This window comes from Aotus nancymaae, unplaced genomic scaffold (assembly GCF_030222135.1).
Source record: "Aotus nancymaae isolate 86718 unplaced genomic scaffold, 86718_ANA_hifiasm-v0.15.2.pri h1tg000029l, whole genome shotgun sequence".
Taxonomy (NCBI): domain Eukaryota; kingdom Metazoa; phylum Chordata; class Mammalia; order Primates; family Aotidae; genus Aotus; species Aotus nancymaae.
The window spans coordinates 94,874,029-94,887,293 of NW_026988442.1; the positions used below are offsets into that span (position 1 = coordinate 94,874,029).

Sequence of the window (13,265 nt, forward strand, 5' to 3'; positions counted from 1 at the left end):
GCACGAGGGAAGCCCAGACAACATCCAGCCGACCAGCCCAGGGTTAGGAACTTTCTGGACCGAGGAACACTCCCGAGCATCACAACTGAACCGGTCACAGCGGTATTCCCACACCACGGGTCCTCAGGCAGACACACCCACTGCGCGGGCACAGATGCACAACTGCGTCTGTGCATACATGTTCTGGTCACTAGTGTATTCAACAAATATGGAGGGCCAAACTAAGCAGGCGGTTAGCAGTGCCTGCTCGGGTTCTGGTTCCTCATGTGACTTCGGACAAGTCACTTCCTGCACTGGCACTGGTTCTACCAAAGGCCACAGAAGACCTTGAAATACCCCCCCGTCAGCTGTCAGCCCTCCTCCCTCGGCGCGGTTCCCCCCTTTCCTCAGCGCCAAAGAGTGAAAGGCTGAGGCCGTGAGTCAGGATCATTTTGAATGAACCACGTTCCCCTAAAGTTTTAAGTGAGCGCTGCACTTCGTTCCCTTCTCCGCCCGCCCTGCATCATCGTGAATCTAGTATTCGCTCATTTAGGAAGCCTTTTCTAGTGGGAACCGATCCACATCTGCGATTTAAGGTGTGGGGGGCGGGGAATCTCTACGCTGACGCGAAATAAAGATCCCCGACCTCCGGCGTTTTCAACCTGGCCGAGCCAGAGAATCAAACACGGAGGCAGGTATGCGACATCACGTGCAGCGGACACCTGCGACTAAAGGCACCGCAAGGCCGAGCGCGGGAGAAACGCGGCGGCGGAGCCCGACGCCCCTCGGGACCTAAGGAGCGCGAGACCTCTGGGCAGGAGAACCGCGAAGCCAAGTTCCCCGGAGCGGATCAGGCGGCGGCCGGACCCGTGGGACGCTCCCGAGCGGCCGGGAAGGGTGCAGGGCGGAGGCTGCAGCCGCGCACGGGGGAGGCCGCGGGGGGCGGACGCCCGGGCGGCGAGCGAAGCGGGGCTGGAGAGGCGAGGGGCCCACGGGGCGCGCGTGCGGCCGGGCGGACCCGGGAAGGGGCGGGTCAGGGCCCCGGGGGGCGGGAGGACCTGCGGCCGGGCGCCTCGGCGGAAATTAGGGAGTGGGGACGCCGGAGAGCGGGCGCGGGACGGGGCGGCTCTAAGGGAGAATCTGGAGGGGCGCGGGCAGGACGGGAAGGGGCCAGGGTAGCTCGGACCAAACCCGGACATTCACCTGCGAACCAGAGCGGAGAACGCGACGACGCCGCGGCGGCTCCTCGCCCTCCACAGTCGCACGTTCGGCGTCCTGGCCGCCGCTGTGACGTCACTCCGCGGCGCGCATGCGCGGGGGGCGGGGCGGGCTGGCGGGGGCGGGGGCGGGGGCGGGGGGGCGGCGGGGCGGGGGCGGGGCGGCGGGGCGGGGGCGGGGCGGGCTGGCGGGGGCGGGGCGGGGGCGGGGGGCTGGCGGGGGCTGGCGGGGGCGGGGCGGGGGGGCTGGCGGGGGCGGGGGGCTGGCGGGGGCGGGGCGGGCGGGGGCGGGGCGGGGGCGGGCGGGGGGCGGGGCGGGGGCGGGGCGGGGGCTGGCGGGGGCGGGGGCGGGGGCTGGCGGGGGCGGGGCGGGGGGGCTGGCGGGGGCGGGGGCTGGCGGGGGCGGGGCGGGGGGCTGGCGGGGGCGGGGCGGGCTGCCGGGGGCGGGGGCGGGGCGGGGGGCTGGCGGGGGCGGGGCGGGGGCTGGCGGGGGGCGGGGGCGGGGCGGGGGCTGGCGGGGGCGGGGCTGGCGGGGGCGGGGCTGGCGGGGGGCTGGCGGGGGCGGGGCGGGGGCTGGCGGGTTTCCCGGAGAAACGGGGCAGGAGAAGGCAGGGGGCGTAGGGAACCCCGGAGGTTGGCGCTTCCACTAAAGCGAAGTGTTGCAGAGTGAAGTCCTGCCTTTAAAAAATAAAAGAATTGTCAGCACCCCGATCTTCGTTTCTAAATACCGCTCTCTAAAAACAGGACCAAAACGCCTTAGAGAATTGGGCGACTCGAGGACCCGGGCGCAGAAAGCGCCAGCTGAGCCGGGAGCGTCTTGTAGGCCAGAAGCTAGAGGTGCTCAAAAAACAGAAGGACGGGGCGTCCGAGGGCGCAGGGACCTACCCAGAGCGCTCCTGGGGCCACGCCTGGGACAGTCTGAGCAGCAAAATAACGTACCTTGCATTAAGTTATAACCTAGAGTATCAATCATCCCAGAGCCCGTGCTGATACAAACACATGATTAAATAAATGAGGGAGAAGGGATAATCTTCCTTGCAGAGGAATTCTAATAATACCTCACCCAGAGGGGTGTGGTAATCCGCCCTCTACCCCAGTGTGGCCCGCGCCTGGGGACGCCCTTTCCAAGAGCACAGTGTGGAAAGAGAGTTGTGATTTCACCGCGGAGGCACCTGACAAGTGACCAACATGAAAATCAAAGTCATTAGTCACTCCATTTGCCCTTGACAGGATGTGATGAAAAAACCGTGACCTCAGTCCGACCGAAAGATAAATGTCAGACCAATCTCATTTGTGAGCTATTCCTCAAAACACCTCACCAGTACTCCTCAAACTATCAAGGTATTCAAAAGCAAGAAAAAAACCGAGACACTGTCATATGCGACATGGTGATGTAGGTAGGTTATAAACTTCAGATGAAAGTTCAAGTTTAGGTAATAGCAGTTTTTTGACAAATGTATAACGGTTATGTAACATGTTAACAGTAGGTGAAATTGTGTGAAGGGTATACTATCTTTATAACTTTTTTGTAAGTCTAAAATTATTCCAAATGAAAAGTTGGGTTTTTGTTTTGTTTCGTTTTGTTTTGTTTTTAAGACAATAGAGGGGAAAAAATATGTTGGCCAGGTGAAGTGGCTCATGCCTGTAATCTCAGAGCTTCGGGAGGCAGAGGCAGGAGGATACAATCAAGCCACTGCATTCCATCCTAGCAGAGGCTGGCGGGCAGTGCGAAGGTACTGCATGGACAGAGGCTTGACAGAGCCTCCCGGCAATCCCACTCCTAGGGTGCCGAAAACGTTCTATACATTGATCTGAATGGTGGGTGCATGCGTGTAAGTAAAAATTTATCAAGCTGAGCACTACACTTAAGATTTGCTCATTTTTCTGTATATAAATTATATCTAAATTTAAAAGGGAAAAAACTTAAAAAAAAAAAACTCTGGAAGAGCCCTATTGTTATTGGTCTTCAAAACCCCAAACTCTGCCAGTCAGGGCCCAGTCTTAATCCAGCTGCTCTCTGGGGGGGGAAATGCAGGGAAGGGAGTCCTACGACGCCTGCAATCCCATCTTCTGTGAGATATTGTGGCTTAGTCAACACAAGAGTTCAGAGATTGGTGTCACACAGGGTTCTTCCTGGTTCTGCTGCTCCTGGATGAGCTTGGGTAAATTGTTTGACATCACCAAGCTTCTTGACCAGCCCTCATTAAAGATATACTAGGCCTGACCAACTTCAGGGTCAGTGTTAGGGATCTTTCAGGGTTTGAGTTTGTACACTAACACGCTCTCTGAGTGATGGGACTGTGGATGATATTTCTTTTTTCTGCTTTTCTGCATTTTCCAAACTTTCTTTCATGAGTATGTATCACTTCAACAACAGGAAAGAGTAATATTTGAGGCTTGGTGTGATGACTCAAACCTATAATCCCAGTACTTTGGAAGGCCAAGGCAGGAGAATCACTTGATCCCAAGAGTTCAAGACCAGCCTGGGCAACAGAGTGGGACACTTTCTCTACAAAAAATAAAAAACCTAGCCTGGCATGGTGCCATGTGTCTGTAGTCCCAGCTACTTGAGAGGCTGAGAGGGAAGTTTCACTGGAACCTGGAAGGTCAAAGGTGCAGTGACCCATGATTGTGTCACTGCATTCCAGCTTCAGCAAAAGAATGAGACCGTGTCTAAAAAAAAAATTAAAAAGGAAAAAAGTAATATTTTAATTTTAATCAAGTTCAGTTTAAGTAGGTGTTCCAGGAGCTGGAAGAAGGAATGTCCCTTAAGAAGTTTTCTGGTTCAGTAAAACTGGCTTTCTGTTCATGTTTATTGAGAAGAGTCCAGGCGGAAGGCGGCTGGCTGCAGGTGAGGACACCTGCTTTCTCGCCCCCCGTCTGCCTGTCCTGAATGTGTGGCCTCTTGTCTGAAACTGAAAAGGGAATGCCCAGGAGTTCAGAGAGCTGCCTTGGGACCCTGTACTCATCAGTTACCTGCCTCTGTGGGCCTCAACTGGCTCTAACCAAATTACCTGCCCCACTCCCTGTTTTGTCCAATTACTAGTATGAATTTCTTTATTGAAGAAAATAAAGTGAGAAGTTCTGGTAGTTAAAAAAGAAATTCCAGGCGCAGTAGCTCACACCTGAAATCCCAACATTTGGAAGGCCGAGGCAGGAGGATCACTTGAGTTCGGAAGTTGGAGACCAACCTGGGTAACACAGTAAAACAAAACACAGAAAAATATAAGTAAATTTTTAAAAAGAAACTCCAAATAGAACATGAATTAAAATGCCACGTCTCCCCCCGACACATCCCACATAATTGGGAGTAGTGAGGTTCCAGGGAATGGGAGATAACGGACGCTCTTCCATTACTTTTTCTAAGTGAATCATACCTGCTCGTGTTCTCTCTTTTCTTTTTGAGACGGAGTTTCGCTCTTGTTACCCAGGCTGGAGTGCAATGGCGCGATCCCGGCTCACCGCAACCTCCGCCTCCTGGGTTCAGGCGATTCTCCTGCCTCAGCCTCCCGAGTAGCTGGGATTACAGGCACACGCCACCATGCCCAGCTAATTTTTTGTGTTTTTAGTAGAGACGGGGTTTCACCATGTTGACCAGGATGGTCTCGATCTCTTGACCTCGTGATCCGCCTGCCTCGGCCTCCCAAAGTGCTGGGATCACAGGCGTGAGCCACCACGCCCGGCCAAAGACAGTGGAATCCATTTTTTGAGGACAGTAGTTGGGGTTTTGCCCACTATAAACAGGAAGCTGCCCACGCGCACAAGAATGGGGAAATGAGAAGAGGCGCAGCTGTGCTACAGGCAGCCTTGCAGCTAATGTCCCGGTTCACAGGGCTGTTTCCTTCTTCGCTCTCCCCTCTGGGTTGCAGCCTTTTCTGCCTATTTCAACCATCCACAGAAAAGTGAGTGCCCTTTCTCCTCCAGCCCCCCGAGTCGCTGCTTCAGTTTGCCGTTGAACGTCTGCCACCCAAGTCACAGGCACCTGTGCAGGGACAAAACGTGTTCTGGGCTTCCCATTTTGAATCCGAAGCCCTCACCCCCAAATACTTTCTGTTGTTTTTCATTTCTTGAGACAGGGTCTCACTCTGTTACACAGGCTAGAGTGCAGTGACACGAACACGGCTCACTGCAGCCTTGAGCTCTAGGGCTCAAGTGATCCTCTCACCTCAGCCTCCAGAGTAGCTGGGACGAGAGGGTGTGCCACCACACCCAACTAACTTTTTTTATTTTTCTAATTTAATAAAATATAGGATCTCACTATATTGCTCAGGCTGGTCTTGAACTCCTGGACTCAAGTGATCCTCCTGCCTAGGCCTCCCAAAGTGCTGGGATTACAGGTGTGAGCCACCACACCCAGCCCTCAACTAATTTTTTAATTTTGTGTAGAGATGGGGGGGTCTCAACATATTGCCCAGGTTGGTCTCAAACCCACTGAAGGGAGTGAGCTGGGAAGGCCAGCAGCATAGTGCCATACAGCATGTCCACAGGCAGGTACGAGCGAGGCAAGGAGTCTTAAAGGCACATAGGAAAGTCATTAGGAAGAAATGCATTTTTAGCATACATTCCCCTTTGTTTTTAATATTAATTTTTTTTTTTTTTTTTTAATGACGGGGTTTCACCATGTTGGTCAGGTGGTCTTGAACTCCTGACCGCAGGTGATCCGCCCGCCTTGGCCTCCAAAGTGCTTGGATTACAGGCGTGGGCCATCACGCCCGACTTTAATATTAAATTTATACAATATAATTTTTAATATTGGCTGTGTTTAACAAATGGCTTACAAAACTCCTGAAAATTTGTCCTTTGGCTTTCCCTGGTGACCCAACACATCCCTGAACTTGTTTAGCTGTTCTCCTGATGATAAAGGCATGAATGCTTTCCTGTCTGAGGCTATTGTCTATAAAATTGTAACGAACATTTCTGTACAAGTCTTTGCATGGACATAGATTGCATTTCTCTTTGGTACAGTTTGCAGGGTGATAAGATACCTGTTTAGTTTTTTGTTGTGTTTGTTTTTGGTTTTGTTTTTGAGATGGAATCTCACTCTGCTGCCAGGCTGGAATGCAGTGGCATGATCTCGGCTCACTGCCACCTCTGTCTCCTGGGTTCAAGCGATTCTCCACCCTCAGCCTCCAGAGTAACTGGGATTGCAGGTGCCCACCACCACACCTGGCTAATTTTTGTATTTTTATTAGAGATGAGGATTCACCATATTGGCCAGGCTGGTCTCAAATTCCTGACCTTTGTTTTGTTTTAAGACAGGGGCTTGCTTTGTCACCCAGGCTGGAGTGCAGTGGTGTGATCTCGGCTCACTGCAACCTCCACTTCTCTGATTCAAGAGATTCTTTTGCCTCAGCCTCCTCAGTAGCTGGGACTACAGGCACGCGCCACCACACCCGTCTAATTTTTGTATTATTAGTAGAGACAGGGTTTCATCATGTTGCCCAGTGTGATCTTGAACTCTTGACCTCAGGTAATCCACCACCTCAACCTCCCAAAGTGCTGGGATTACAGTCATGAGCCACCAAGTCCGGCCTGTATTTTTTTTGTAGAAACAGGGGTCTCGCTATATTACCCAGGCTAATTTTGTATTTTTAGTAGAGACAGGGTTCATCATGTTGGTCAGGCTGGTCTCAAACTCCTGACCTCAGGTGATCCACCTGCCTTGGCCTCACAAAGTGCTGGGAGTACAGGCATGAACCACCATGCCCAGCCTGATGTCACATAATTCTTATCAAAGTTTATTGCTAGATATTATATTCATAAGTTATCTATAAACATAAAAACATTTTTAAAACATAAGTATTATAAATTTATAAAAATTATAAGTATAAAAATATAAAATGTATAAATATAACATTGTAAATGTCATTATATGTTTATTTAGTCATTTACTTTTCCTATAAATAACCCTGTATAAAATGGATCTTTTCTTTGGCTATACCTTTTTTTTTTTTTTTGAGATGGAGTTTCACTCTGTCGCCCAGGCTGGAGGGCAGTGGAGGGATCTTGGCTCACTGCAACCTCCGCCTCCAAGGTTCAAGTGATTCTCCTGCCTCAGCCTCCAGAGTAGCTCGGATTACATGTGCCCGCCACCATGTCCGGCTAATTTTTTTGTATTTTCAGTAGAGACAGGGTTTCACCATGTTGGCCAGGCTGGTCTCAAACTCCTGACCTCAGGTGATCCAGCCACCTCGGCCTCCCAAATTTTTGGGATTATAGGCATGAGCCACTGGGCCCGGCCTGGCTATGCTTTCTAACTTGTTATTTAGAAACATGATAGCTATTGTTTTTGGTTTTTGCTTCTTACTGAATTCTCTTATTGTTCATGTAGGCTTTTAGATCATCTCACCTGCTTTGGATGTGATGGTTATGAGAAACAAATCTCTGTGTGTAAGGACACAGATTTTGAGCTTGTTTACTGAAGCACATCCTGGCTATCCTGACTGATACAAGTGATTAAAAGAAGACTCAACATATGAAGTTTTGCAGTTATAGAAAATTTATTCAAGTATTGTATAAATGGAAATGACCAAAATCTCAGAAATCACCACTAAAAAAACTCATCCATGTAATGAAACGCCATCCATTCCCCAAAAACGATTGAAATAAAAAATAAAAATAGAAATAGAGTGAATCACATCACCATGTTTATATTCCAATGGACAGACTTAAAAACGTCATGTCCCAATTTTATTTAAAATAACAACATTTATAGGACCCTAGTTGTGTCCTTTTTTATTTATTTATTGGAGATGGAGTCTCACTTTGTCACCCAGGCTGGAGTGCGGTGGTACGATGTCGGCTCGCTGCAACCTCTGCCTCCCAGGCTCAAGTGATTCTCCTGCCTCAGCCTCCCAAGTAGCTGGGACTACAGGAATAAGCCACCATGCCTGGCGAATTTTTCTATTTTTTGTAGAGACAGAGTTTCACCATGTTGGTCAGGCTGGTCTTGAACACCTGACCTCAGGTGATCTGCCCTCCTCGGCCTCCCAAAATGCTGGGATTACAGGCATTAGCCATCATGCCAGGCCATATTTATTTGAGACAGGCTTTCTCTCTCGCCCAGGCTGGAGTGCAATGGCAAAATTTTGGCTCACCCTAGACTTGAACGAGTGCAGTCAGGCCATCTCCTAACTTCAGCCTCCCAAGTAGCTAGATGATAGGTATGTGCCACTACGATTGGCTAATTGTTTAATTTTTGGCGGTGGTGGTGGGGGGTGGGGGGTGGGATCAACTGTGTTGACCAGGTTGGTCTGAAACTCCTGGCCTCAAGAGATCATCCTGCCTCAACTTCCCAAAGTGTTGCGATTACAGGCATGAGCCACTGTGCCCAGCACTTTGCAACTATTTAAACTTGCACTGAAATCTTACAGAGGCCACTGAAGAACCTTTAGTTGAACTGTAGCTGGTGACGCTTAAGATCTGATTGCACTCAGTTTGGGCAAGCTGTGGTAGACTGACCAGGCTCCTTCCGGCAAGCACAGGCCCATGATCCTGCCCTCTCTGGGCCCCTAGCCAGACCAGCCACCCGGCCTCCAGCAAAGCCTCTCCCCCACCGGGAAACCCTAGGCCTGTTTCTTGGTGACTGTGCGTTCTTGAAGAAGCCAGTCAACCTCTTTCTGCCTAATTTCCTCATTTGTAAGATGTATCAGGTAAAAGTAAATAAAATTTAAAACCTATTAAAACCTCCAAAACACTTAAGCCTTGAGAGATGTTATCTGAATCAAATAATATGGTTTACAATTGCACTTCTTTTTTTATTTTTAAGATGGAGTCTCGCTCTGTCTGTCACCAGGCTGGAGTGCAGTGGCACAATCTTGGCTCACTGCAACCTCTGCCTCCCGGGTCCAAGTGATTCTCCTGCCTCAGCCTCCTGAGTTGCTGGGACTACAGGCACACACCACCACGCCCACCTAATTTTTGTATTTTTAGTAGAGACAGGGTTTCGCCATGTTAGCCAGGATGTCTCCATCTTGTCATCCGCCCGCCTTGGCCTCTTAAAGTGCTAGGATTACAGGCGTGAGCCACTGTGCCCGGCCTGTAACTGCACTTGTTAGATTACTCCTTAACTCTTCTCCTCATTTTTATTCTTGTTCTTTTCCATTTAAACTTTTTGTTTTTTTTTTGTTTTTCAGGGTCTGGCCATGTCCAGGCTGGTCTGGAACTCCTGGGCTCAAGTGATCCTCCCACCTCGGCCTCCTAAAGTGCTGGGATTACAGGCCTGAGCCACTGCGCCCGGCTTTTTATTCTATAAACGACTCAAAAAAAGACCAGAGCCAGACCTCCACCCTTCCATCACTCATCTTTATTGCAGTAACTCCCTCCTTTGTCGTCCTGTACCTAGCTCAGACGAGACAACACCCCAAACACAAACACGAAGGGGCACCTCTTCAATACGAAACAGTAAACATACATCCCCCCAGAACCCCCCACTAACTAATCAAATCATTCTAAGTATACACTAAGCCTTACATAAAAATACTAACATTCGGCCGGGCGCGGTGGCTCACACTTTTAATCCCAGCACTCTGGGAGGCCGTGGTCTCGAACACCTGAGGTCAGGAGTTTGAGACCAGCCTGGCCAACATGGTGAAACCCCATCTCTACTAAAAAATACAAAAATTCAGTAGTTACTTGGGAGGCTGAGGTGGGAGGATCTCTTGAACCCAGGAGGCGGAGGTGGCAGTGAGCCAAGATCATACCACTGCCCTCAAGCCGGGGTGACAGAGCAAGACTCCATCTTAAAAAGAAAGAAAGAAAAGAAAAAGAAAATGTGAGAAGTTGCCTGGGCACAGTGGCTCACCCCTCTAATCCCAAGACTTTAGGAGGCCGAGGTGGGCAAATCACTTGAGGTCAGGAGTTTGAGACCAGCCTAGGCAACATGGCGAAAACCCATCTCTACTAAAAATACAAAACTTAGCCAGGTGTGGTGGTGGATGCTTGTAATCCCAGCTACTCAGGAAGCTGAGGCCAAAGAATCGCTTCAACCCAGGAGGTGAAGATTGCAGTGAGCTGAGATCCTACCACTGCACTCCATCTCAAGCAACAGAGTGAGACTCCATCTCAAAAAAAAAAAAAACTAAGTAAAAAGAAAATGTAAGAAGTAAAAAACACAATAGAAACGAAAAGTCAGATGCATGGCTCATACATGTAATCCCAGCAGTTTGAGAGGCCAAAGCAGGAGGACCGCTTGAGCTCAAGAGTTGGAGACCAGCCCGGGCAATATAGGGAGACCCTGTCTCTACAAAAAACTAAAGTTGCCAGCATGGTGGTGCACACCTGCAGCTACTCAGGAGGCTGAGACTGCAGTGAGCCATGATTGCACCACTGCACTCCAGCCTGGGTAACAGAGACCCTGTCTCAAAAAAAAACAAGGAAAATGATTAGGAAACTTGGATCTAAAAAAAGGAAAGTGCATTAGAGAAGGAATAAAGGAAGATAAAATATAATCTTATATTGTTCTTACTTTTAACAGATGACAGATTGTTCAGAATAATTATAGCAACATGTATTCAGTAATTATGGCTTATGGATAGCTGGAATGAACAGTAGCAATGTTATTGCTGAGAGGGAGGATCTCCTAAGAGTAGAGAGAGTCGCCCAGGCTGGAGTGCAGTGGCAAGATTATAGCTCACTTGCAGCCTGGACCTCTTGGGCTCAAGCCATCTTCCTGCCTCAGCTTCCCTAGTAACTGGGATTGCAGGCACACACCACCATGCCTGGCTAATTTTTTTTTTTTTGTCTTGCTATGTTACCCAGGCTGGTCTCAAACTCCTGGGCTCAAGCAATCCTTCTGCCTCAGCCTCCTAAAGTGTTGAAATTATAGGTATGAGCTTTTGTGCCTGGCATATGGTTGCTTCTGAATGTCCTCGTCCTAAATATCTGGCTCCCAGGAAGAGAGAAGAATGAAAGCAGGAGGAGGTGCTGATCCATAAAACCCTCCTGGAAGGTGTGTCCCCGGGGAGGGGTGAGGGCTGAGGAGCGAGGGTGCAAACGTGGCAGTGGAGAGTGTGGTGGTGGAAGGTGTGTCCCCGGGGAGGGGTGAGGGCTGAGGAGCGAGGGTGCAAACGTGGCAGTGGAGAGTGTGGTGGTGGCAGGTGTGTCCCTGGGGAGGGGTGAGGGCTGAGGAGAGAGGGTGCAAACGTGGCAGTGGAGAGCACGGTGGTGGAAGGTGTGTCCCCGGGGAGGGGTGAGGGCTGAGGAGCGAGGGTGCAAACGTGGCAGTGGAGAGTGTGGTGGTGGCAGGTGTGTCCCCGGGGAGGGGTGATGGCTGAGGAGGGAGGGTGCAAACGTGGCAGTGGAGAGCGCGGTGGTGGAAGGTGTGTCCCTGGGGAGGGGTGAGGGCTGAGGAGGGAGGGTGCAAACGTGGCAGTGGTGAGCACAGTGGTGGCTGCCTGCCTCTTTGTCTGCATTTCACAGTCAGAAGCAGCCATCACGGATCAGAGAACAGCTCCCCAGTATTTGGGGGAAAGGCTCTTAATTACCCGCTCTGGTTCCGGCAGGCTATAGGGAAGCTACTCGAGAAATGCCTGCACGGCTGCTTGCAACACCAGTTTAAATGCTGATTTCTTCTGAACACACCCTTACCGACACACCCAGAAATAATGTGTAATCAGATATGTGTGCATCCAGTGGCCCAGACAAGCTGACATATAGAATTAACCACAAGTCCACCCCATGTCAACCTGGCACCCGTACACATCTCCTCAAACCATACTTACCCTCCAACAAACGCAGTAACAAAGCCACAGTGTCAGCAGGGGAAGGCGTCCAAGTGCAGTGAATCCAGATGGGTCTGCAGCAACCTCAGTTCTTGGTTCCTCAGAAGAAGGAATTTGACTGAGGGGCATAAAGCAGAAAAAGAGACCAAAGCGAAGTTCAGAGCAGGAGTGGAGGTTTATTTCAAAGGCTTTAAAACAAGAAAGAAAGTACGCTTGGAAGAGACCTAAGCAGGCACATGAAGGTCAAGTGCCGTGTTTAACCTTGATCCTAAAACTTTCTAGACAAGCCCCTTTTCCACGATCCTTCCCTTAGGGTGGGCCGCCCACATGCACAGTGCCCTCCTCACCCTTGGGAGGGGAGCGCACGCAGCGTGTTTAGGAAACTGTATGCATGCCCGTCTGAGGTTTTCTGGTGGGGTGCCCGCAGAAGGTCATACTCTGCCACTTTGTCTCTTCAATGAACATGTAGTATTGGGATGCGAGATTAAAATAATTCACCAAGACAAAAGTATGCCAAATTGCAGGGTCTTTATTGCCGGCGACCGCGGAGGACTCACGTCTCTCTAACCCGCGGCCCTGAGGGGGGAGTGTCAAAGCTTTTTATACCCGAAAGACCACCTTGGGAGTGGGGTTGAGGAATGGGGAGGGGGATCAACGGGCCCCAGACATTCCGAGGGCTGGTGGATTCTGTAAACCATCTCCTGGGCAGGGACAGGGGGTGGGGGCCTCCGGACATTCCGAGGGCTCCGGGGCTTATTGTCACTTTAATTGCTACATAAATGATTCACAAAAGTCAAGACAAACATTAGTTTACATATTGGGTACCCACAAAAGTCAAGATAAACGTTAGTTTACATATGGTTTGGGTACCGGTGGAAATTACAGATCTTAGTTCACAGGGGCCAAGATGAGATTAGCTTGGGCTGTGCATTCTGATAAGCAAAGGCCAGCAATTCTATCAGTTACTGATGAGAAAGGTAAACAACTTCACCTGGTGGACATTATCCAGAGCAGACTAGCAGTCTTATTTACAGAAACCAAGTCAGCAGTTATTGCAAGGAGAATGGGGCAGTTATTGCAAGGAGAATGGGGCAGTTATTACAACTCATTTTTGGAGACACAGCTTTGTCTTATAAAATGGCATTGCTCAGGTTCTGGCTCTAGGCCAGCTATAGCACAAACATGTCCTGGAAGCTGCTTCTCCCTGAAATCTGCATTCAGTTAACACTTTAGTGAAACAGGTGTGGCCCATCAGGAAATGGCCTCTCCCTGGTGCCAGCTGCCAATTTGTCACTTTTATTATTTTTTCCTTTTTTATTTTTTGAGGAGTCTCACTCTGTCACCCAAG

General features: G+C 50.3%; 1 protein-coding gene and 1 long non-coding RNA gene across 2 annotated transcripts in view; one reads left to right on the forward strand and one right to left on the reverse strand.

The window, feature by feature from the left end:
* PLEKHB2 (pleckstrin homology domain containing B2) overlaps window positions 1-1,265 on the reverse strand; it is a 49,877-nt gene extending 48,612 nt beyond the window's left edge. The window contains exon 1 of the mRNA XM_064382873.1: window positions 1,183-1,265. The gene's annotated coding sequence lies outside the window, so the exon portion shown is untranslated. The remainder of the gene's footprint in view (window positions 1-1,182) is intronic.
* A 759-nt stretch (window positions 1,266-2,024) lies between these two features.
* Window positions 2,025-7,835, forward strand: LOC135277005 (uncharacterized). Its single transcript, XR_010344631.1, has 2 exons — window positions 2,025-2,593; window positions 7,528-7,835. It is a non-coding gene; the product is annotated as an uncharacterized LOC135277005 (long non-coding RNA).
* Window positions 7,836-13,265: the final 5,430 nt, after the last annotated feature.